The following is a 26,701-nucleotide window of genomic DNA, read 5'->3' as shown; positions in this document are numbered from 1 at the left end:
ATTTGAATTTTCTCAAATAAAGCCCTACTACTACTACTCTAATATCCGATATATCGCAATAATTTTTTGTACTTTTTGTAGTGTTTAATTGACACACGTTTGAGTAGTAAAAACAGGTCGAATGGGTCTCCCTCCATACAAACCAACTAAAATGTACCCTGCTGCTATAGACTATCTCGATTAGGCTTAACTCTGCCTACTTATTTTGTGCCAACAAGCAAACACCCTCCGCCAATGTCTACAGGTGAGAGGAGGCACATTTTGTGTCATCGGCGAGGAGCTCAAAAAGAGCAGGCAGGCCTGTGTCAAGTAATTATGTGCAAATTAGATAAATAAGAATTGGGCATAATAGGCTACCAAATAGACCACTTGTGCGCATGCACAAATCAGGCTCGGGTAAGGTGGGTGTGATGGGTTGCTATGGATGCCACTCTATTTTTGGATCAGTGCTTACTGCTTCCCCTACCATGGGCATTAGTGGGCGCCCCGGCTACCTGATGGGAGGGGCCGCCCACTAATCAGCATCCCCCCATCGGCGGAGACACTTGCGTCGAAATAGCCGTGGTTAGTGTGAAGCACCGGTCAACAACCCTGATCCATAGAACATTTCTAAGAGAGACACTGTGAATGGTCACTTCTATTCTATTCTATTGCATAGAGAAATAGCTAAAACAAAACTGGAGAAAGGAAGATAACAGGAGTAGGGTGGAGAGTTCTCCTGTGATGACGAAACTTCCAAACCATCTTCTAACCCAAAAAACCAGCTTGTCAACAGAGTCGTCCAGACTCATCCTCTACATATGGCGGCCTGCACAAGAACATGTCCTGGTTGTCCTCTGGAAGATATTTAGGAGCTTCAAGCACGTCCTACTACTGTCTGGCTGCATCTATGATGACATGCTTTACACAGAGCCTCATTTTAATATTGATCGCACTCATTTCCCAAAACTATTATAGGAATATTTTTAATGTTAAAGGAACACGCCAATGTTTTGGGAAATTTGCTTATTTGCCATATACCCTGGATTTAGACAAGCCTACCCTATTTAGACACGCCTAAATACCCTTTTCTTCTCTGTGCATGCATTAGGCTTAGGGAACAGCCGCACTGTTAGCCTAGCTTAGCGTCATTCACTGGAAGTAGGTGTGCCAGTGTAGCCTATTTCCCAACAGTCACAAAATACACTCCAAATACAACTCCAAAACTTTCCTGTAAACATGTTGTGACCTGTGTATTTACCAAGTTTTTAAAAAAACAGGGCTTTTGAGGTGATGAAATCACTGCGCCCAGGCAGCAGTGGTTTGGCAAAAAAAATTCTGAGTGTATCCTCTTGGCTGTTCCCAAGTCCAGGCTGAAGCTTAGGGGGGACCGTGCTTTCGCTGTAGCAGCCCCAAAGCTCTGGAATGAGCTGTAGCAGCCCCCACTCTGCAGGTGTTCAAATCACGCCTCAAAACACATTTATTTGCTTTGGATTTTGGTTTTTAAACAGTTTTGAAAGACTTTTTATGTTTTTGTTTTTATCTTATGTTGTGAGACTTGTAGAGCACTTTGGTCAACGTTGTTGTTTTTAAATGTGCTTTATAAATAAAGTGGATTGGATTGGATATATCTGCTTAGAAAACAAAAATGTCTAATTATTATTATTTATTTATTTTGCCACGTGGTAAATACACAGGTCACAACATGTTTACAGGAATGTTTTGGAGTTGTATTTGGAGTGTATTTCGTGACTAGGCTACACTGGCACACCTACTTCCAGTGAATGACGCTAAGCTAGGCTAACGGTGCAGCTGTTCCCTAAGCCTAATGCATGCACAGAGAAGAAAAGGGTATGTATCTGCTTGTCTAACTCCAGGGTAGATGGCAAATAAGCGTATGTCCCAAAAAGTTGACATGTTCCTTTAACAATGTGCAAAAACTGCATGCTAAGAGACAGCAGGTGTAACCCACTGAAGACCATGTCTCTTTCAGTCAGAGATGCTTCAAACTACTACTATGTCCATCCCGACAGGCGCATGTTTCCACGGCAACAATACAGTCCCTCAAAATCACCCCAGTTAGTGAAGAATAGCACCATTTGGTGTAGTCATACAGAGTCCTACAGCCAGTATGAACAACCCGTAACCCGTAACAGAATGTAATGAATGTTACAAAAATATAGCTTGATGTTGTCTTGCCTAGGCCTCCTAGTAAATGCTGTCTAAATCCTGCCTTAAACTAAAGTGTAGGGTTGTCCCTTTTAAGAAATTTTATTGGATTTGATTTAATCTTGGCTAGAGCTAGTAGCCTGATTGGCAAGCCAAGATTAATAAGTTAGAAAAGGTTGTCAAGAAAACATCAACGGTCTCCTTCTTTGAGGTCTGTGGGCTATGATTATCTGAGGGAGGCTTAGAGGCTCATTCAACTCCGAGGGACTCGGAAGTATGTTATGGTGGATTTGTGAGTTAAAACAAGCGCAAATTTGCAATAGCTGCAACCGTTTAGTGTTAGGCTACTCCCTCTCCCATTGCCATGCTCCCTTTTAGCCAATTTCCACCTCATGGGACGAAACCTGGGGAGATTTGTGTGGACCAACCAACCGACAGAGTGACCTACAGTATAGAGCTGCTGGATGTAACAAAAAACCTGCTGTCCAGTCACTAATTAGGGCTGAGCAATATAGGCAATTGAATTCATCATGATATCACAATTTGAAAGAATGTATTAAATCAGGAAGACTTCAATTATTTTTCAAATAGCCTACACATAGTAAATGACACTGAGATTGAGAAGACTTCAGCAAGTTCAGCAGATGCGTTTCACTCACTCAGAAATGGGTCCATATAATATAATACAAGACTGGTCATCACTGGGAAATCCAATAGCTCCTCTGTGTAAAGCATCTCATCATACCTTACATAGCAGGTAGGCTAAATGTACAGTATAGCTAATAGTACTACTGACTTTAAACGACATGAAGAGGAAGGAAGCTGCTATTATTATTGACCACTAGCGGGGCAGGACCGGCCGCGTGAACATTAACACTTTGATTGCCTAAGGCTAAATTCATGATATACCATAGGTTGCCAGCTCTATTTGTCTATGGATAAGTACCCCTTCTTTGCAGGGCTATAACTTTTTTAATTCTATTGCTAAATTGCCATTATTATGGCCCATTCAAAGTCCTATATGTATTGTTCATTATGTAGCAACGTTAAACTTTTTCATTCACATATTCATAGTAAAATATGGTCTAATGTATAAGTATGTTTTCATCTCTTTCTGCAGCTTTCTCCAGAACGTGATCTATAGCCCCAAATGCATTATATTGATGATGAAATACAGTTTGATGGCAATCGGCGCGATATAAAAAATTTCAATTGGACGTACTTCTAGAAGTTTCTACGTATCATCTGATGATGACCGGATGGGCGGGGGATCGTTTATAATTCCGTGGGCAGCGTTATATCATTCATCTAGTGTGGGTCATATGTTCATCAGAGCAGTTTATATCGAACACGTTCAAAAATAACGCTGAATCTTACCGTATCTTCCTCGCGCCGTTGGACGATCAGCGTGGTGTAGACCGTTTTCGATTATGGGATGTTTATCCGGATGAACCATTTCCAGGTTGTATAATACTATATACGTCCAAATAACATTGTTTATTGAGTTAGGGCGAGCGATTGATCATCCAGTGTGTTGAGATGGAGTCCGGCTACCGATTGCGAGTGCCCGGAGCACATAGGATGAGCACTTCCTGTTTGGCGAGCCCCTCCCTCTTGGCCGATCTGCCGATCGGCCACCAGATGGCGCTCTCGAACCGTTAAACAGTTGATGGGAGCTCACCAGTACATCTCAGGGCTCCGGAAAGAAAATATGATTTCGATCACAGATTTTTGAAATATTGATATCAAAGACGAGTTACGACGTCCTCGGCAACTTGAGCATGGCGGGGAAGGACGCCTAAAAGCGTCTTCCGGCAGTTAAAGTGTTAAAGGCAACCAACTTGTGTTCAGCTTTTCTCTGATTGGCCACGACCCCCCGCCCCCTTTTGCCGCGAGCGCGGCAGACGAGCGGCAGAGGTCCCAAATGAAATGAATGAAGCGCGGAGCTGTAATCTTTGTCCGAATCGAATCGCGCGAATACACAACGCATTTATCAAAACAACTACATGCTTCACTCGTCAGTGGAGGCTGTGGAGGCTGCTGACTGATTAACTAGAAACTGTACATTGTAACGTTAATGTATAATGTTATTTCGCGAGGCTGGAGGCTGCTGACTGATTAACTAGAAACTGTACATTGTAACGTTATATAATGTATAATGTTATTTCGCGAGGCTGCTGACTGATTAACTAGAAACTGCACATTGTGAAGCGCCAGCGGGGCGATGCGGTGGTTTCTCCCCGGCTTCCGTGCGCCGCCGCCGGCTTGACTCGGTCCAGCTCCAGCAGCAGCGGCCGTCTTCCGTTGTAGAAGCCCTTTCAATGACAGAGCTCTCATATTTTGCGAATGCATAAACTACCGTATATCTTAAATTATGGCTATGTGTCTAATATGGCTGTCGCTTATCAATGACTTCGCGACAGCCATATTAGACACATAGCCATAATTTAAGATATAGTTTATGCATTCGCAAATATGAGAGCTCTGTCATTGAAGTGGGTGGTGGCAGCGTAACAGCGTTCACTTCACCCTGATGTAAAGTAGCGATTTTTATTGTTTTGAAAAACCATGACATGACAAACCAATTACATAATCCAACATATGTGTAAAGAAACAACATATTCCAGTTAACGGTATATTTTTTTAATTATTCATTACGGTATAAATTAGGTTAACTGGAGCTGCGTATTGCTGGCTCTCATATTTGCGAATACAACAGCGTTCACCCTGATGTAAACAAAACAAGTCATTGCGACGGCCATATTAGACACATAGCCATAATTTAAGATATAGTTTATGCATGCGCAAAATATGAGAGCTCTGTCATTGAAAGGGCTTCTACAACGGAAGACGACCGCTGCCGGGGGCGGCGCAACTCTCTGCCGCGGGCGGCGCAACAACACACAGAGCGGCAGCGCGGTCACGTGGCCGTGTGGCCAATCAGAGAAACGCTGAACGAAAGGCTGAACACAAGTTGGTTGCCTTTAATGTTCACGCGGACCGGCCGGTATTGCACATCATTGGAATCCCTCCCCCTTGGGCTGTACGCTGATCTAAGAAGTCCGGTCCAGGTTTTCCTTCTCGGGCATGCAGTATCGTTATAACACATGGACTGGGGAGACTGGGAGCAGCGTGGATTATGCGTTTTGGTGGAGAAACGTTGGATTAGGGCTGGGCGATATGGCCTAAATATGATATCACGATATTTTCGGACCTTTCGGCGATACCCGATACACATCACAATGTTTTTCTTTTTTTCCCCAAACAATTCATTATGAGGCTTACCAAGACAGTATTTGAGTTTGCAAGCTAACATTAAAGACAAAATAAAATACCCATGCATTTAGCATTTTTATATTATATATTAGATTTAGATTATTGGATTATTAGATTATATATTGCATATATTTAGCAATGAGATATTATATGATTTAGATATGAAATATGATTAATTGAAAATGGGGGACCCTGATGTAAACAAGACGAAAGTCTTTCTCTGGTCTGCATCCCCTTAACAATTGTATGTATTGAGCTGTACAGTACCCATTCTGCAATATGTTAATAAAGTTTTAAATCAATCAATCAATCAATCAATCAATAGCATTTTAGCATTTTTATGAAACTACTGTATATTTGTATGTCTCTAAATGTTTTGATGAATTGAAAATGGAGGACCCTTATGTAAAAAAGCCGAACGTCTTTTTCTGGTCTTCATCCTCCAGTCCACTGTTGTTGTATTGAGCTGTACTGTATTGTACCCATTCTGCAATCTGTTAATAAAGTTTTCATTCATTCATTCAGACGGCAAACAGAATAATTTTGATTGACAGTCGAGTCTGCCAATTACGTCACACCGCTTGCACCCGCCCTGCTGTTCTTAGCACCAATCGGCAAGCGTGTATTCGTTTTTTACTTCCAGAATGTCCTCCATTGATTTTGACGAGTGCTCACAACAACAAAGCTACTAACGTTAGCTCCCCGCGGCCGACGAGTAGATTACCAGCGCTCTGCAGGATGACTAAACGAGGCATAATGATTTTACTGCAACGAATGTTATAATAAAAGCCTTTCCATACATCTGTCTGATTGAAAACTTTATTAACAGACCGCAGAATGGGCACAACTCAGCACGGGCTGAGATCAGGGTTTCCGTTAGAAAAAATTGTTGCCGGTCTCCGTGACCTGCAAGATTTCAATCTACCGGACAAATGAGATTAATTCCGGTCATAGTTTATTGAGCTTTAAAACAATTGATAGGCAGGCTATATAAAGAATGTCATCCTCAAGGCATGTAGATTTATAATATTATTACTTAAAACTAGGCTACTTTTGCGTATACAGTCATTAATTAATATATTCCAAATAAAATAAGTCCCTCGATACTCCGTGCTGCTGCTGACTTGAAATAAAATAGACCGCGGGCAGTCGGTCCGACACTAAACAGCAGTCTGTTATAATCACATTTTTATGAGCTAACAAATTCTGTTATATTGGACATTTGTATTAATTATATCAAGCGAAGAACTGAGAAAGCAGAGAGACGGCAACATTATCGTGGTTTGCGTGACGACTCTCTCCACCTCGCAACGACTTATTTGCAAAGAGTATGGCGCTGCAGAGAAGCTGATTTAGCTGTTATTGGCTCTTTTCTGGGAACCGCACAGCAGCGCCCCCCACCCAACATTGGCTGAAAATGGCTGAATTGGAGTACTGCTGGAATACTGCATTGGGCTGCTCGTGCTATGGCTCTGCAGCTTCACAAAAGTTTGCACACCCAGCACTAAGCTCTCGCTCGCTGACAACGTCGTTGTCATTATTAGAAGCAACGAGGAAACAAATGTAATGATCGTTTCGTTCATCGCATAGGCTATTTAATTTTAGCCTATTTTAATACAATTCAAATAATCAAATTGTGCTTAGACTCAGGGAATTATTTTCACCGGACATTAAGACCGGAGAGATGAAATATGTCGGACTTAAACAGATTTTGCCGGTCAAAAACCGGTAATTACCGGCTAACGGAAACGCTGGCTGAGATATGAACGAGTAATGCTTGCTATCTATCTAGGTCGTCCTCGGACGTTGCTATGTTCGGGTAAATACGCTGATGTTATTGAACGTGTAACTATATAACGTTAATGCCACAAAACGAATGCCTTTGTTAATCATAAGTAGTAACTTTGATGCAGTAGTGTGTGTGTGGGAGGGCGGCGTTGTTCAAAAGTTTGAACGTGTGGACCAGATTGACGCGACACAATCCTCTTGGGCAAAACATCACGATATCCACGATACGTTTAAAAAGTGTATTGTTAATGAACTGTACCCGATATTTATATAATATCGTCATATCGCCCAGCCCTACGTTGGATCAATAAACGCGATCAATATTTGGAATGGCAATCAGGAATTGGATTATTCTTTTTGCAGTACATCAGATGTGAGGTAAGGACTCTATGTTACCAATATTGGGTTAATCCGATGTCCGATATTTCTTTCGTAACGATCACGTGTGTGTGTGTGTGTGTGTGTGTGTGTGTGTGTGTGTGTGTGTGTGTGTGTGTGTGTGTGTGTGTGTGTGCGGTTGGCACTGACCAAGGCACGGAGAAGCGTCTTTTCAGGCCCCTGCTTCTGTTCGTGCATGAGGACACATAATACCTATAATCTAGCGTTCATTTCAGAACGATTCATAAATCAAGCGACAAATGGCACGATTTCTAAGGAAATGCATTGAAGCGCGGTTTGCTCGAGTTTCTTGAGATTAGACAGAATCGCTCTGGAACTATACTCATTCACCACGGTATAAAACGGAAATGTATGTATGAAAAAAGTATCTGTTTTTTGCATGTTGACTGGAAGAAACTCACTGACAATCGACGTGTTTATTAGATCCATAGCTATAATATTTAAAGGTCCCATGCATTATAAATGGCATTTTCCAGTGTTTAGCATTGTATCCTAGCAATTGGGGATTATATCAATGTGGTCTGTGTCGTTAATTATCATATTGACTCATCAGTCTAGTCTCGAGTTCACGAGATCTTCCCTCACTCAACTAAGCTGTTCTGATTTGACGGTATTGCTGACGTGAATAAGGTACTGATTTTCAGTAACGCCCCCTCTATGGTTGTAGCGCATAGTGTAACCAGACACTTCCTCAAACGGGTTTTGACAGAGGCAGAGAACGAGCGAGTGAGAGAGAGGGAGAGAGAGAGATAGAGGGACCGGCGGGACCGTGCAGAAGTGTGTGTAAATGTGTGTGCGCCATCTCTCTCCCTCGTCGGAGCATTTACACACAAACTTGACTGCGTGTGTGTCGGGGACGCATCTCTCCTCTCTCGTCGGAGCATTTACACACAAACTTGACTGCGTCTCTCTCTCTCTCTCTCTCTCTCTCTCATATAAAACAATGCATTTTTTTTATTTTTTTACTTACAGATGTCTTCCATAGACTCACAGGAATTGTGTAAAGTTGCCCAAATAGTGCAAGGAATAGCAATTAGGGGTGGGACGATACATCGATCCAGATCGATATATCGATCTATTATCAATTATCAAATAGGATCGATGCAACGTAAAAAGATCGATTCATATTCGATTCTTATTTTGAAAATCCCCTGGTGAGCAATGCATATCCGCCCAGCCGCCACAACAGTAGCTCAGTAGTAGTGTTAACGTTAGACAGCATTGCTTCAGAGTCCGCCTATTTTGCGACCCGAAATAAGTGCCTGTTGTTTTTTTTCCCACAACGGGTCAAATGCATCTAACATGCTTTGCATCCTCGCCATTCCTTTATGCCCACGTCGCGTTAAATACCGAAATCAACGTTGCGTTAGCGTAAGCTAACTAAGCTAAGCTGATCAGAGCCATATAGAGAGAACAGCAGAGGTCCACTAGGGACTGGGAAGGAGGGGGGTTACTGCATTCTCGAGATAGCCCCACTACCAGGATCTGGCCGGTACTGCACCTTCGGACTCCCAGACTTTGTGATATCGGAAAATATAGTATCGTTGTCCAAAGAATCTATATCGTATCGTATCGTGATGAAACTGGTGATTCCCACCCCTAATAGCAATGCATGTCCCCTTTAATATAGTTTTAGCCGTTCGCAAACACAGCATTCTCCCCATTGCATTACAGCGATGGCCTTCTAACCAGAAGGTAAACAGCGCCCCCTTGGCGTCCAATCCATTGAGTTAATGTCGATTTTTTATTGACCTATAGTCCATTCATGCTGAGTGAATCAGTTCCCCCAGCCACATTTGTGTATAATTTTCTTTGGGGGAATTAACTGATCAAAAATGTATTGAATCGCATCGAATCGTGGTCAAATGAAGATATTTCATGATGCATTGAATCGTTGCCTGAAGAATCGTAATCTAATCGAATCGTTGTGGGGTCAAATCGTTACAACCCTAGTACAGAGGCATGATAGAATGAGAACAGGGCTGAAACAGAGGGATACAGAGGCATGATAGAATAATGCATAATCTGAGTGGTATTCTTCAGCAAAAAACTTCAAAGATATGTTTTGGGGACTTCAAAGACCTATATTAACTTGTTGGAAAGGAGAATAATATGGCCTCTTTAAATACTTAACCAAGAGTAACTTCTGACAATATGCACCGATGTGAAAATTGTGGCCGATACCGATATTAATATTGCTGTTCTGGCCAATACCGATATTTACCGATGTCGATATCTCTGTATAGAAAACACTTTTTTATGATAATCAAATAAAGAGCTATTTTCCAAAACGCATTATTTTTTTACTTTTGTAACTTATTTTCAGAAATGACTGATATTTTGAAACTACTTAAGGCCAAAACATGTAAAAAAAATAAATAAAGAAAAAAAGATTAAAAAATTAAAATAAATTAAATCTTTTTTTTTCGGCCCATATCGGCCCTATCTTTAGAGCCATATGGAATCCGCGATCACGGAATCGTGGACGGAATCGCGGAATTGAGCAATAAAAATGGAATCAACTATTTTTTTTTAATTATTTTTTTTTGTGGGACTTGTACAGCACTTTGTTCAACTTTGTCAGTGCTGTAAAGTTTAAACCTTTTTAAATCTTAGACAAACAAAACACTTTGCTTTCATGAAATATTGTAAGCCGTCATTTGAGGCTTTATAAAAGCAGCAAATCTGTCAGTGCCGAGTCCGACCTCATCTTAAATAACAAACAGCATTGCTTGTTGTAGTTAACAAAGAGAGGCAGAGTTGATTTTGCAAAATATATTATTTTTTATTTATTTTTTTAATAATCAAATTTTATTTTCATATTCGAATCCCATGCCCATCGAACGAAGCTTCGAAGTATTTAAGACAGCCCTATTAAATGGACTGTTATATCTTATTAAATTGTGGACATTTATTCATTCCCACTTATTAGACACTATTTCTGATGGTAAAATGAGCGTACAAAGCAAAATACAGAAATCTGAAATATTAAAACGGAAAAAACGGAATTTGGAAAAAAATTTAATGGAATTTGGAAAAAAATTAAACAGATTTCATATGGCTCTACCTATCTTGATATCGGACCGATACCGATGTGTAAAGAAACTGCCATATCAGCCGATATTATACCGGCGGCCGATATATCATGCATCACTAGACAATAATATAGATGTAATTAAGAGAAAAGAAAGTTTTATTTTATGTAGGTTTATCAACTACAAGAGTGCTTTCATAGGATGGTTGAAAATTAAGTGGAGCACCCACCGACGTGACGTGTACACAGTGGTCAACACACAGACAGTTTAAAAACACACCGGGACATGAAAACAGTTATCATCCATTTAACATTATTTCTGTTCTGAGTGACGTATTCTGATCTTAAAGCTAGACAACAACTGCAGTGATAATGACAATGACTGGGAGATAAATGGGCAGGTGGCAGAAGGATGTAGGAGAGAAGAGAGAAGGGTCTGTATCATTAGGGATTAACCTAGCCACAGGCTCTACAAATAGACTGTCTCCACCTGTAAGCCTCAGCCTACTACAACCAGTTATTTGTGTAGCCAGATTTCTGCTGCTGCAGCAGAGTAGAGAAGGTGGTTAACACTTTAACTGCCGAAGGTTAAATTCATGATATACCATCCCTTGCCAGCTCTATTTGTCTATGGAGAAGTTGCCCTTCTTTGCAGGGCTATAACTTTTTAAATTCTATTGCTAGATTGCCATTATTAGGGCCCATTCAATGTCCTATATGTATTGTTCAGGGTGTATGAACGTTAAACGTTTTCATTCACATATTCATACTAAAATATGATCTAAAGTATAAGTATTTTTTCATCTCTTTCTGCAGCTTTCTCCAGAACGTGATTTATAGCCCCAAATGCATTATATTGATGATCAAATACAGTTTGGTAGCGATCGGTGCCAGATGAAAAATTTCAAATGGACGTGCTTCTAGAAGTTTCTACGTATCATCTGATGATGACCGGATGGGCGGGGGATCGTTTATAATGGCAACGTTATACCATTAATCTAATGTGGGTAAAATGTTCATCATAGCAGTTAGTGTCGAACACGGTAATACTACACGCTAAAACTCACCCCAGTCTCCGCGGGCCGTTGGGCGATCAGCGTGGGGTAGACAGTTTTCCATTATGGGATGTCGAAATACCCGGTCCATTTCCAGGTTGTATAATAGTATATACGTCCAAATAACGTTGTTTATTGAGTTAGGGCGAGCAATCTATTATCGAGTGTTTCAAGATGGAGTCGCGGGAGCTATAGAGAGTGGCCGGAAGTAATATGGGTGATCACCACTTCATCCACATGACTTCCTGTTTGGCGCTTCTGCCGATCGGCCACCAGATGGCGCTCTTGAACCGCTAGAGGGTTGAGAGGAGGCCAGCACTGTGTCTCAGGGCTGCGGAGGAAAAATATGATTTCGATCACAGATTTTTAAAATATTGATATTAAAGACGAGTTAGGGCGTCCTCGGCAACTTTAGCATGGCTAGGAAAGACGCCTAAACACGTTTTCGGCACTTAAAGTGTTAAGAGACTGTGGTAGGCGAGAGTCCCTGCACAGTATGGATGGGCGATATGGGAAATATTAATAGCGTGATAATCGTTGGGATTCAAAACAGACTTCGGCCTATATATCATAATGTCTCTATCGTGACTTCTGTTCATGTATGCAAAATCACATGTTAAATAATATTCGGGACCTCAACTGTTTCATATTTGATTTTGTGAGAAACTTTAGGTCAGGCCTAATATGAGCTTGTTTAATAATTGAATAATTCATTTAGACAACACAACCCTTGTGTAAAGATGTCATAACTGATTTCACAGCCGCAATAAGATGCCACTGGAAGATAATAAATGCTAATATTGAATTATTGTCCAGCTCTGCTACAGAGCAAAATGCTAGAGGCAAGATGGGGGACGTAGCACCACCACGATTTACAGCCTGTGATGGAACCTCGTTCATAAAAACAGCTTCCATCAGCCTAGGGCTGTCTTTGACTGAACAAATTCACTTCACAAATGTCATCCGTTCAGGTCTCATCCATTAGGCCAATTGAATAGTTGATTTCATTGACAAATCTGTACAGTTCCTTTTCTCATATTTATTGTTATTCTGCAAATCAATGCAGTCAAGAACCTATTTAGCCTAAATCTAGTACAAAAGAGCAACACCTTTTTGTAACTGTGATGCCAGACAGAGATGTGCTTTTACCCCAGGATATAGCCTAGCCGCAGGGCTGTACAGTGCTACAAGGGTGTAGCAATGGCATATTGCCCCTAAAAATAGCCTGTGCGAGTAGAAAAAAATATTTGGGGGCACCCTTGCTAGTACCGATTTCAACCCTTTTTTTTTTTTTTTTTTTCTTTTTAGCATTTTTACAGCTTTATTGGCCACGCAGGACCGACAGAGGAGAGGGCAAACGGGAGGAGAGGTGGGGAGGACATGCGACAAATAACGACGGGAGCTGGGATCGAACCCGGGTCGGCCGCGTAGGTGCGCGAGGCACTATGGTATGCGCTACGAGGGCGCCACGATTTCAACCCTTTCATTTGAATTTCACAAATTTTTTTCGAGGAATTTAAACGTTGCGAACTAATCTTGTTGGCCGTTTTCTATATGTCTCCTCCCTCGGTCTCTCTCCGTCTGCCCGAGGCTGTTACTTACACACTCGCGCGCGACTGACACTCACACATGCACACAGCTTTGAAATAGAAATTGAACGTGTGTATGAAAATACATTTTTGGGAGTGACAATTGATGGGAAACTAAACTGGAAATCACATATAAAAAACGTAAAAAGAAAAATATCCAAAACCATTGCAATATTATATAAAATGAAATATATCTTTCAGAACTCACTCCATTTGTTGTACTGTTCGCTCATAGTTCCATACATAACCTACTGTGTGGAGGTATGGGGAAACACATAAAACAAACACTAACCAAATTTTCATAATGTAGAAGAAAGCCATAAGAATTGTGAATCAAGCAGATTACTATGAACCAACAAACGCACTCTATCTTATATATATTTTAATCCCAGTTACAATATCACAGTAACGTGTGACACAGTGACAGTGATACAATTCAACAATCCAGATTCAGATTCCTCGTAATTCACGTCCACAATACACGCGTAAAAACGCTTACATTTATGCTTGAATGAAACACAATCCGTGCGCTCCGGTTAACCCATCCACAGCGGAGAATATGAAACGGATCAGAGCCAAATGCCCGGTAGGCCTTCCACAATAACCTCTGATCCTAGTTTCATTCATTCAAAATATCCCGCAGGATTCACATTTGCAATGCTCCGTTATTAAAATAATCACAGTGTGTGTCGCGTGAGCCGTAGCTATGACGTGCATTATTTAGGACAAAGTAAATCCATAGGCGAATATGATTTATTAAACATTTTTGGTCTATTATAATTTTTTTTTAATCTACTTTTTCTCCCCATTTTTCTATTTTTCTCCCGTCCCCAATTTCGTATTGTCCAATTCTACCCTCCCCTGTCTCGAATGTTGCTCCCACAGGCCGGCTGCAATGTGGACGAAGCCTTGCATCACGTGTCCCCTCCGGTACTCGAGGAGGCAGCTGTCGCATCTTTTCACCTGCACAGCGCGATCTCTCAGCGGCGAGGGTCTGCGTGGGAGGGACACGCCGCCCTCGTCGCTTCCTGATTCTACTGCGCAGGCGCACCAACCGACCTGTAGGAGTCGCTGTCCACAACGTCCGATTCCCACCCACCAGCTTCCCACACCTAATACTGCCAATTGTATTAGTATGAACGACCAGCCAAGCTGGTAGCAACGCCGAGAGCTGGGCTCGAACCCAGCTTCTCCTGCGTTGGTGGCGAGCGCCTTGCCCACTGTGCCACCTAGCCGCCCTATTACATATTCATAGACATACATAGACATATTCATAATCCAACATATGTGTAAAGAAACAACATATTCCGATTGGAAGGACTCCCATCTCCTCCTCGCGTCTCACACAGGGCTGAGCTGTGCACGGCTTTGCTCTCACTCGAGTGAGGAGCGGAAGACCGCTGGTTCTCCAACATACAGCGGTGTGCTCTTCAGAATGTACCGGGAGAAACGTTTACTGTACCCCGCAGACATAATAAGCATATAAGCAGTGCTTACTAACGTTATTAGTTACGTTATTTCTGACCGAATTAGTCATTCATTTGTCTAGCACAGTCTCTAACAGTGTAACAGTAAGAAGCATTTTGGATAAAAGTATTCTGTACTTCTGTATGACAACAATGTATGCCTGTTAAATGATAAATGATTAAATGATACACAGCGAAATCTACGCTCTCTCATCCTGCTTTCGCCAACGGCAGCGATGTGAAAGGCGAAGTGAACTCCAGCAGTAGCGCGCTTGCCGCTGCGGCTGCCGCGGGGGCGTGCCACGCGCGTCACGTGCCTGTCGCGGCCAATCAGGCCTACCCCGGAAATGGAAACGGTTGCAGAACTGATACAGGCGTCCAGCTCATTATAATGCGATGGCCATGGGCAAAATTAGATCAGATTCAAATGTACAGCACACCATATACTGCTATAGTGGAATATACAATTCATATACCATAATATACCATCTTGTTGCGCGCTCCTGGCCACCGCAGCGCGCGTACGCACACACAACACACACACTGCTGAATAATTCTGTTTTGCATCAATATATATGTATACTGTGTATATTGAGGCAAAACAGAATTATATATACAGTATATATTGAGGCAAAACAGACGACGCATGTGTGTGTGCGGGATGCCCGTACTGTAATAAAGTTTTCAATGAATCAATCAAACGTCTCATAACTCCCTGGCTGTCACGTGGCTGGTGACTGACAACTTTTCTGAGCCAATAGGCACTTTGCGCGACCATAGCAAGTCGTTTCCCATCATGGGTTTGCGTGGAGCAGCCGGGTGAGAGGTACTGTGGAGCCTCGCTCTGAAGGCTGTGCGTGGCTCGCTCCCACGAGAGTTCCGCGCCTCGTCTCGTCAGATTTTCAGAGCAAGTCGGACAACATTCTAACCGTCATGCAACGCGCTTGGCGAGGCCGTAGTAAAACCTGCGCAGATCTGCGTCCGCCTAGCCAATCTCGAACACGTTACACGGATATAGTGATTTAGACAAACCTGCTTCGTGGAACCGAAAATCCTGACTTATGTCAAGTTATCCTGAAGATTGGGCGCTCTAGTAGCATACCATGTAACTCGCTGCGTCACGAAACGGCCGACCAGGGTTCGACTCCCGGACCCGGCGTCCTTTGCCGAATGTCTTCCCCTGCTCTGTCTCCCATTTCCTCCTCTCCCTCTCTCTCTACCGGACTGCCCGGTAGTACAATACAAACCAATAAAAATCTACAAAAACATATTTAAAAAAATATATAAAGTTATCCTGAAGATTATCCGGCTAACTCAGTTAGCCACGTACGGGGAACAGGGCCCAGATGAGGACCAGTGCTACTCAGATTTTGACCATAACAATAACATGTACTGGAGCACACAGATCATCTTAGAATAGTGTCTTCTTCAGAGTAAGAGTTTCTTTTTTGTAAATGCAGTCTGGAATTGATGGATACAAAAAAAACTTTGTTAAACACTTTTGTCTCTTTTCTGGACCATAGGCAGCTAAACAAACTTTATCTGCTAATCTTTTTCAGTTAGATTTGTTAGATTAGTTTCATATCAGAATGAAAATATATAGCCTACCCCCTTGACCCAGCCTAACCATTCAGTATGGAAAAACAGGCCTTTGTTGACTAAGACCATCCCAACTTCTTATGAGGGGGCATCCCTAGTGTACGGTCTTTTAAATATTCAGTTTTTCCAATAATCTTTGTTCCTGAGGCCTAACAAAATTAATAGTTGGTTTCAGGTTGGTTGTCAGTTTGGCCATGGGTAGGTAGGGAATTTATTTTATTTTATTTTTTTATTTTATTCTTTCCCACGGCGACTATGGATAGGGAATTTCTTTATTTAATTAAAATGTTCACAACAACATGGATGCATGTACTCTGCCAGCATGTTTAATATCCATAATACTAAATGTTTGACTAAGATTTCTATGAAACTTTATTAAAAAAAAATATATATATAATTTTTTCTAAAAACTCATAAAATATATTGGGTCGCACCTAAATCGGCAGGGTCGGTCGGCAACCTGAAACCAACTATTAATTTTGTTAGGCCTGATGAGCTTGGATCAACAATGTTCGAATGAGTCAAACCCACAGTGCATTTGAGACTAATTAAAATGTCACAGTGAGTAGGGGGAACGCTTTCTGTCTGTGACTTTTAACCATTTACCCTGACAAGGATGAGTGAGTTCTGAATCACCTGATCACATGATTGACCATGAAACAGAGTGTGAACTTTGGGTCACCTCGCACCTCTCTACTAACGTATGGTCTATGGTGCAGCAGTGAGAGAGCGAAAAAACGATCTACTTCAGTTAAATGTTTTACTCAGAGCCTTCTTCTCGCATCCTATTATCAACAGTAACACCAAGGTAATGTGAAGAATGATTGTGTGATCTCTGTGGCCTGCTGTTTCTTCTAACGCGGCAGTGGCAGTACGGCAGTCCTCAACTAAAGAAATCGACATACAGTATCTCAAACCCTGCCCTATCTTCTTGATCCTCCAATCACAACTGTTGCTTGCTTCCCTGACAAACTGCAACAGTATATTAAAGCTTAATTTAGCCTAGACCAGTGGTGCTCAAACCATCCATCACCGACTGATCAATCTTGGATGAATTCCGAATCAATCCCAAAGCCTTTTTAAATTACCCTATAATACAATAATAATAACTTGGCAAGACATAGCCATTAATTAATTTGTCCAATACAAGACCTCTCTGAATCTGTCAATGATCAACCTAAATAAAGGACACTTTTTACTGGATAGTGTCATACTCCTCCTCCTTTCAAACATATTTCTATATATTATATATCTAAATGATGGCCCAACTGGTCTATGGTCCTATGACGACAGGTGTTAGCTTGATTGAAGAAATGTCTGACTGATTGGGAACGTCTGCACCACAGCACTGGATTTGCAGTGATTAAGCATGTTTCATTAAAAAAAAAAAAATTGGAACCTGAAAACAAAACTTTTCTCTGCACTTTGAATTGAAACATTAGTTTGTCACAGCACGGCTCTTCTTAAAGTTGTAGACCTATAGTCATTTTTCATCACCATCATCTTGTGGGCAAAACTCTGCTTTTCCTAACCGTGTGCGACTCCAGTCCAGAGACATTCTGAATGAGGCTTTGCACAGACAGGTCGTCAGACATTGCGTGGGTTCAGCCAGACTCGTCCTGGATACTTAAGGGACACTAAAGTGTGTGCGCAATCCCGCGCATCCCAAAACGACAAACGTCATCGTTGTTTACCATTGCCAGTTAAGAATAGGCTATTGGAGTGAATGTGAATGGTTGTGCTCGCTGTACTGCAGCATACACAACTCTGGATGTTAAAATATGCCTTAAAGGGCTAGTTCTGATTCTTGGAACCCTAGCCCTAAGCTATTTCTAGAAGATAAGGGTTTTCTATTTAGCCCACTATCACAATCAGGGTACAATGGACTTCACATGCCCACCCCACTATGAACACCCTTCCCTGACCTGTGACCTCCTCAACCCTCAATGGAAGACATACCTCGGCTCGGCCCCAACCAGGGTGGCCAAGCATGACAGGAGAAAGTAGACCTATAGGCTATATTCATATTTCAAAGCACAGGGTTTGTACAGGCTTTCATAATGTTGCTTGAGAGGTAGGATATCTCAGATTCAAGGTAGAAAACTGATCTTAGTTCAAAAGGTTGATGCCTGACAAAGCCTGCACTGACATTTAATGAGCATTTAAGCCTGGCATTTGAAAATAGGATTCTTAAGATCTTACATCATGTAGTAAGAAAAGACAGAACTGTGACACCAGAGGGCAAGTATGGATCAAATTTCCAAGCAGCCAACATAAATCACCAGGGAAATAGTTTAAAAATAGCAAAAGACTCGGATCAATAACTGCTCAATAGACCATGGCACACATGTTTTGTTCCTTGGTTACAATGGTTCACTCACTCACTCACTCACACCCTCTCTCCCTCTCACACACACACACACACACACACACACACACAGGCCTATATAATAATTATAGAGACGTATACACAGAGCACCAACACACTGTACGCATTGAGCCGTTTCATACAAGCCAGCCTTGAATCACTACTCTACCCTGAAAGATGTTATGAAAGAGTCATCATAATGACAATCATAGCTACCCAACCCTGGTCAGTCACCTGGCTTTAAATGGTTCACTCAAAGATGGAACAAGCCACAACATTACCAAAGCACATCAATGTATAAAGTGTATGTCTGACTGAAAAGAGTGTTTAAAATGAGTCAACAGGTAGACCACCACAGACATCAGACAAACTAACGGCTACCCGGGCTCTGATTGAGCAGCTAGAGACTACACAACATCTCTTCAACTTTTCTTGAAATGAATGCATGAACGTGGTATAAAAACGAACGTTATTTATTCAGCAGAATAAACCCGGCATTTTAGTCAGTGTAAATTATATAATCCAACACGTGGAGGCAATTAAAAACTTGCGCTAGCATTTATGTTGTTGTCAGCTGCAAAGCCCTTTTTGACAGGAGCAGGTCCGCGAAAAACAGGCAGCTCAAGCCTTCTCTCCAAATTTATAATATAATATATCAAACCCTATACTACCATTGCTATCATGTTATGTCCTTAACCACAGCTTTAAGACAGTACTGAACATTACAGAATTAAATCAACTTCAGACAATAATGCCGAGTCCATGTCTAGCCTACATGCAAACAGGGACAGTTACGGGGAACAAGAGGGTCTCAATATCAACAAAAACACGTTCGGTCTGCTCTCGGGTTTGGGGATTCAATAAAGTTCCCATTCAGCTAATGCATTGATAGGAATTCTCACAAGATCTTACTTCTCAAAAGCTTCAATTACAGAAAGAAAATGTGACTTGGCAGTCAGACGCTTGACAACTATGTAAATTTATAATGATTTCAGGCTGCGCTTTACCTTCAGTTCCGCACTCTCCGCCATCTTGTATTTCCTTGCGCAAGCGTGATGAGGTTCTGTCACATGACTGGGACGCGCACTACACCGCGTGGCCGCGCACAGTAGCAACGGGGGTGCATTCAGGATCCTAAAACGTTGCATGAATGAATGAATGAATGAAAACTTTATTTAACAGATTGCAGAATGGGTAAAATACAGTACGGCTCAATACATACAATTGTTAAGGGGATGCAGACCTGAGAAAGACGTTTGTCTTGTTTCCATCAGGGTCCCCCATTTTCAATTCATATAGAATTGCATGTAGAATATAATAGGCCTATGGTGAAAATAGCATAGGCTGTGTCACTGGAAGTATGTTGCCAAATTATGTCCTGTTAACTATTGCATTAGCAAACATTGTAATAGGAAATACTCTTTTAGAATGCTTTTGTTGTCACTTTTAAACTGTGGGACCATAATTAATGTTATTAATTAGTCTACGCCTGTGTTTACTACAATGACATAGCTGCTGTGATATAGGTATATAAGTATAGGCCTACACAACCTCAGCAATACAGCAAACATGAGTGTAGCAAGAAATGCAGAGCCCTGTCCACATGATCTGTCTATGGGACCCATTTGATTGATTGATTGATTGATTGAATTGATTGATTGATCGTCTTGTTTACATCAGGGTCCCCCATTTTCAATTCATCATAACATATATGACATACACGACATACAGGTAGGTAGACAGTACTGTTGCATCCAGACATTTATGACATACCAGATCTACAAATATACAGTACTGTTTATGTGTACAAAAGGAGTCTAAAAAGAGAGTATATACATTTGAGGGGGAAGAAACTTTACATTGGAGGAAGTTGGGTAGGTGGGGTGGGAAACTACATTGGAGGTGGTTGGGTGGAGTGGGGGGGGGGGGGGTTGGGTAGGCGAGGTGGGGGAAACTACATTGGAGGGGGTTGGGTTTGGACATTTACAGGGGCCAGTTTCGAATTGCAGTCTCCCGTAGGTGCTCTTTGAGAGTGGTTTTGAAAGTGGGTTGTTACGCACCCCAGTAAGGGGACGCAACACGAGGCCACAGACAGGGTAGGTGAGGGTGCACTGCAGTGACACAAAACCACAGATACAATTTGCAAAATAATAATATTTATTTCACAAATAAAAAACTCAGCAACACAGAGAGCAAGGATTACTTCCTAGTGGCACCAAATAAAATACAAAAGGAAATTAAAACCCACCCTCCCCTTTACAGGCACTGAACGCCAAAAAGTACAGGTGGTGGTGCTCACTCTAAAGCTGGTGTCTTTAACATCAGGTCACCTACGTGATGCAAAAATGTAGACCCAGGGTATCTTGATGTGGTCGTTCAAATAGAGAAGGCATGTGTCAGTGGAGTGGGATGTTCTGAAGCCAGATTGGAATTCGTAGATTAGATTTTTTTCCGCAAGGTACTTTTCGACCTGTTCTTATACTATTTTTTCAATTACTTTCGAGATGGAGGTAAGAATAGAAACAGGGCGGTAGTTATATATAACCCACTTCAGAACTCTGATATTTCCTGTGAAATGGGGAGGGGGGGTGTGCATACAGTATAACCCACACTTCGTGAGAACTGATATTTCCTCTGAAATGGCGAGGGGGGGGTGTACATATAACCCACTTGTGAAAACTACTGTCCCTGCTACACCTCCTGCTGTCCCTGCTACACATCCTGCTGTCCCTGCTACACCTCCTGCTGTCCCTGCTACACCTCCTGCTGTCCCTGCTACACCTCCTGCTGTCCCTGCTACACCTCCTGCTGTCTCTGCTACACCTCCTGCTGTCCCTGCTACACATCCTGCTGTCCCTGCTACACCTCCTGCTGTCCCTGCTACACATCCTGCTGTCCCTGCTACACATCCTGCTGTCCCTGCTACACATCCTGCTGTCCCTGCTACACCTCCTGCTGTCCCTGCTACACCTCCTGCTGTCCCTGCTACACCTCCTGCTGTCCCTGCTACACATCCTGCTGTCCCTGCTACACCTCCTGCTGTCCCTGCTACACCTGCTGCTGTCCCTGCTACACCTCCTGCTGTCCCTGCTACACCTGCTGTCCCTGCTACACCTGCTGCTGTCCCTACTACACCTCCTGCTGTCCCTGCTACACATCCTGCTGTCCCTGCTACACATCCTGCTGTCCCTGCTACACCTCCTGCTGTCCCTGCTACACATCCTGCTGTCCCTGCTACACCTCCTGCTGTCCCTGCTACACCTCCTGCTGTCCCTGCTACACCTCCTGCTGTCCCTGCTACACCTCCTGCTGTCCCTGCTACACCTCCTGCTGTCCCTGCTACACCTCCTGCTACACATCCTGCTGTCCCTGCTACACCTCCTGCTACACCTCCTGCGGTCCCTGCTACACCTCCTGCTGTCCCTGCTACACCTCCTGCAACACCTCCTGCTACACCTGCTGCTACACATCCTGCTGTCCCTGATACACCTCCTGCTACACCTCCTGCTACACCTGCTGCTACACCTCCTGCTGTCCCTGCTACACCTGCTGCTGTCCCTGCTACACCTCCTGCTGTCCTGCTACACCTCCTGCTGCTACACCTCCTGCTGTCCCTGCTACACCTGCTGCTACATCTCCTGCTGTCCCTGCTACACCTCCTGCTGTCCCTGCTACACATCCTGCTGTCCCTGCTACACCTCCTGCTGTCCCTGCTACACCTCCTGCTACACCTCCTGCTGTCCTGCTACACATCCTGCTGTCCCAGCTACACTTCCTGCTTCACCTCCTGCTACACCTCCTGCTACACCTCCTGCTACACATCCTGCTGTCCCTGCTACACCTCCTGCTGTCCCTGCTACACCTCCTGCTGTCCATGCTACACCTCCTGCTGTCCCTGCAACACCTCCTGCTGTCCCTGCTACACCTCCTGCTGTCCCTGCTACACCTCCTGCTGTCCCTACTACACATCCTGCTGTCCCTGCTACACCTCCTGCTGTCCCTGCTACACCTCCTGCTGTCCCTGCTACACATCCTGCTGTCCCTGCTACACATCCTGCTGTCCCTGCTACACCTCCTGCTGTCCCTGCTACACATCCTGCTGTCCCTGCTACACCTCCTGCTACATCTCCTGGTGTCCCTGCTACACCTCCTGCTGTCCCTGCTACACCTCCTGCTGTCCCTGCTACACCTCCTGCTGTCCCTGCTACACCTCCTGCTACACCTCCTGCTGTCCCTGCTACACCTCCTGCAACACCTCCTGCTACACCTGCTGCTACACATCCTGCTGTCCCTGATACACCTCCTGCTACACCTGCTGCTACACCTCCTGCTGTCCCTGCTACACCTGCTGCTGTCCCTGCTACACCTCCTGCTGTCCCTGCTACACTTCCTGCTGTCCTGCTACACCTCCTGCTGCTACACCTCCTGCTGTCCCTGCTACACCTCCTGATGTCCCTGCTACACCTCCTGCTGTCCCTGCTACACCTCCTGATGTCCCTGCTACACCTCCTGCTGTCCCTGCTACACCTCCTGCTGTCCCTGCTACACCTCCTGCTGTCCCTGCTACACCTCCTGCTGCTACACCTCCTGCTGTCCCTGCTGCTACACCTCCTGCTGCTACACCTCCTGCTGTCCCTGCTACACCTCCTGCTGTCCCTGCTACACCTCCTGCTACACCTCCTGCTGCTACACCTCCTGCTGTCCCTGCTACACCTCCTGCTGTCCCTGCTACACCTCCTGCTACACCTCCTGCTGTCCTGCTACACATCCTGCTGTCCCAGCTACACTTCCTGCTTCACCTCCTGCTACACCTCCTGCTGTCCCTGCTACACCTCCTAATACACCTCCTGCTACACCTCCTGCTGTCCATGCTACACCTCCTGCTGTCCCTGCTACACATCCTGCTGTCCCTACTACACATCCTGCTGTCCCTGCTACACCTCCTGCTGTCCCTGCTACACCTCCTGCTGTCCCTGCTACACCTCCTGCTGTCCATGCTACACCTCCTGCTGTCCCTGCTACACCTCCTGCTACACCTCCTGCTGTCCCTGCTACACCTCCTGCTGTCCCTGCTACACCTCCTGCTACACCTCCTGCTGTCCCTGCTACACCTCCTGCTGTCCCTGCTACACCTCCTGCTACACCTCCTGCTGTCCCTGCTACACCTCCTGCTGTCCCTGCTACACCTCCTGCTGCACCTCCTGCTGTCCCTGCTACACCTCCTGCTGTCCCTGCTACACCTCCTGCTGTCCCTGCTACACCTCCTGCTGTCCCTGCTACACCTCCTGCTGTCCCTGCTACACCTCCTGCTGTCCCTGCTACACCTCCTGCTGCACCTCCTGCTGTCCCTGCTACACCTCCTGCTGTCCCTGCTACACCTCCTGCTGTCCCTGCTACACCTCCTGCTGCACCTCCTGCTGTCCCTGCTACACCTCCTGCTGTCCCTGCTACACCTCCTGCTGTCCCTGCTACACATCCTGCTGTCCCTGCTACACATCCTGCTGTCCCTGCTACACCTCCTGCTGTCCCTGCTACACCTCCTGCTGTCCCTGCTACACCTCCTGCTGCACCTCCTGCTGTCCCTGCTACACCTCCTGCTGTCCCTGCTACACCTCCTGCTGTCCCTGCTACACCTCCTGCTACACCTCCTGCTACACATCCTGCTGTCCCTGCTACACCTCCTGCTGTCCCTGCTACACCTCCTGCTGTCCATGCTACACCTCCTGCTGTCCCTGCTACACCTCCTGCTGTCCCTGCTACACCTCCTGCTGTCCCTGCTACACCTCCTGCTGTCCCTGCTACACATCCTGCTGTCCCTGCTACACCTCCTGCTACATCTCCTGGTGTCCCTGCTACACCTCCTGCTGTCCCTGCTACACCTCCTGCTGTCCCTGCTACACCTCCTGCTGTCCCTGCTACACCTCCTGCTACACCTCCTGCTGTCCCTGCTACACCTCCTGCAACACCTCCTGCTACACCTGCTGCTACACATCCTGCTGTCCCTGATACACCTCCTGCTACACCTGCTGCTACACCTCCTGCTGTCCCTGCTACACCTGCTGCTGTCCCTGCTACACCTCCTGCTGTCCCTGCTACACCTCCTGCTGTCCTGCTACACCTCCTGCTGCTACACCTCCTGCTGTCCCTGCTACACCTCCTGATGTCCCTGCTACACCTCCTGCTGTCCCTGCTACACCTCCTGATGTCCCTGCTACACCTCCTGCTGTCCCTGCTACACCTCCTGCTGTCCCTGCTACACCTCCTGCTGTCCCTGCTACACCTCCTGCTGCTACACCTCCTGCTGTCCCTGCTGCTACACCTCCTGCTGCTACACCTCCTGCTGTCCCTGCTACACCTCCTGCTGTCCCTGCTACACCTCCTGCTACACCTCCTGCTGCTACACCTCCTGCTGTCCCTGCTACACCTCCTGCTGTCCCTGCTACACCTCCTGCTACACCTCCTGCTGTCCTGCTACACATCCTGCTGTCCCAGCTACACTTCCTGCTTCACCTCCTGCTACACCTCCTGCTGTCCCTGCTACACCTCCTGCTACACCTCCTGCTGTCCATGCTACACCTCCTGCTGTCCCTGCTACACATCCTGCTGTCCCTACTACACATCCTGCTGTCCCTGCTACACCTCCTGCTGTCCCTGCTACACCTCCTGCTGTCCCTGCTACACCTCCTGCTGTCCATGCTACACCTCCTGCTGTCCCTGCTACACCTCCTGCTACACCTCCTGCTGTCCCTGCTACACCTCCTGCTGTCCCTGCTACACCTCCTGCTACACCTCCTGCTGTCCCTGCTACAGATCCTGCTGTCCCTGCTACACCTCCTGCTGTCCCTGCTACACCTCCTGCTGTCCCTGCTACACCTCCTGCTGCACCTCCTGCTGTCCCTGCTACACCTCCTGCTGTCCCTGCTACACATCCTGCTGTCCCTGCTACACCTCCTGCTGTCCCTGCTACACCTCCTGCTGTCCCTGCTACACCTCCTGCTGCACCTCCTGCTGTCCCTGCTACACCTCCTGCTGTCCCTGCTACACCTCCTGCTGCACCTCCTGCTGTCCCTGCTACACCTCCTGCTGTCCCTGCTACACCTCCTGCTGTCCCTGCTACACCTCCTGCTGTCCCTGCTACACATCCTGCTGTCCCTGCTACACATCCTGCTGTCCCTGCTACACCTCCTGCTGTCCCTGCTACACCTCCTGCTGTCCCTGCTACACCTCCTGCTGTCCCTGCTACACCTCCTGCTGTCCCTGCTACACCTCCTGCTGTCCCTGCTACACCTCCTGCTGCACCTCCTGCTGTCCCTGCTACACCTCCTGCTGTCCCTGCTACACCTCCTGCTGTCCCTGCTACACCTCCTGCTGTCCCTGCTACACCTGCTGTCCCTGCTACACCTCCTGCTGTCCCTGCTACACCTGCTGTCCCTGCCACACCTCCTGCTGTCCCTGCTACACCTCCTGCTACACCTCCTGCTGTCCATGCTACACCTCCTGCTGTCCCTGCTACACCTCCTGCTGTCCCTGCTACACCTCCTGCTGTCCCTGCTACACCTCCTGCTGTCCCTGCTACACCTCCTGCTGTCCCTACTACACATCCTGCTGTCCCTGCTACACATCCTGCTGTCCCTGCTACACCTGCTGTCCCTGCTACACCTCCTGCTGTCCCTGCTACACCTCCTGCTGTCCCTGCTACACCTCCTGCTGTCCCTGCTACACCTCCTGCTGTCCCTGCTACACCTCCTGCTGTCCCTGCTACACCTCCTGCTGTCCCTGCTACACCTCCTGCTGTCCCAGCTACACCTCCTGCTGTCCCTGCTACACATCCTGCTGTCCCTGCTACACCTCCTGCTGTCCCTGCTACACATCCTGCTACACCTCCTGCTGTCCCTGCTACACCTCCTGCTGTCCCTGCTACACCTCCTGCTACACCCCCTGCTACACCTCCTGCTACACCTCCTGCTGTCCCTGCTACA

The 26,701-nt window shown here is 45.4% G+C and overlaps 1 protein-coding gene across 1 annotated transcript in view; it reads right to left on the bottom strand.

The window, feature by feature from the left end:
- Window positions 1-19,750, bottom strand: part of LOC311247214 (E3 SUMO-protein ligase PIAS1-like) — a 213,862-nt gene extending 194,112 nt beyond the window's left edge. Inside the window, exon 1 of the mRNA XM_084337551.1 lies at window positions 19,730-19,750. The gene's annotated coding sequence lies outside the window, so the exon portion shown is untranslated. The remainder of the gene's footprint in view (window positions 1-19,729) is intronic.
- Window positions 19,751-26,701: the final 6,951 nt, after the last annotated feature.

This window comes from Notolepis coatsorum (assembly GCF_963971535.1).
Source record: "Notolepis coatsorum genome assembly, chromosome: 20".
Classification (NCBI taxonomy): Eukaryota; Metazoa; Chordata; class Actinopteri; order Aulopiformes; family Paralepididae; genus Notolepis; species Notolepis coatsorum.
This window is presented reverse-complemented; position numbering and strand designations above follow the sequence as displayed.